Source organism: Acanthisitta chloris, unplaced genomic scaffold, assembly GCF_000695815.1.
Source record: "Acanthisitta chloris isolate BGI_N310 unplaced genomic scaffold, ASM69581v1 scaffold14347, whole genome shotgun sequence".
In the NCBI taxonomy this organism is placed as follows: Eukaryota; Metazoa; Chordata; class Aves; order Passeriformes; family Acanthisittidae; genus Acanthisitta; species Acanthisitta chloris.
Window position 1 is genome coordinate 33,776 of NW_008683270.1, and position 243 is coordinate 34,018.

Here is a 243-nt window from a genome sequence, read left to right on the forward strand (position 1 = left end):
CAGGAGCCTGGCATGGCCAAGGGTCAGCTCTGGGGAGCCCTGAGGTGTGGTGACACCCCTGGGTCACAAGGCAGGTGGCCATTTTAGACAAGATGAGGCTTTTCCCAGCCTGAGCACACCTCAATCCAGCACTGTGGGGAAATCAGCTAGCCACACACCCAGCCAGGACAGCTTCCCAGGGCTTCCCATAGGGGAGAAGCCCCAGCGCTGGGGGGTGGGATGGGGGTCTGACCCAGCTCCCTG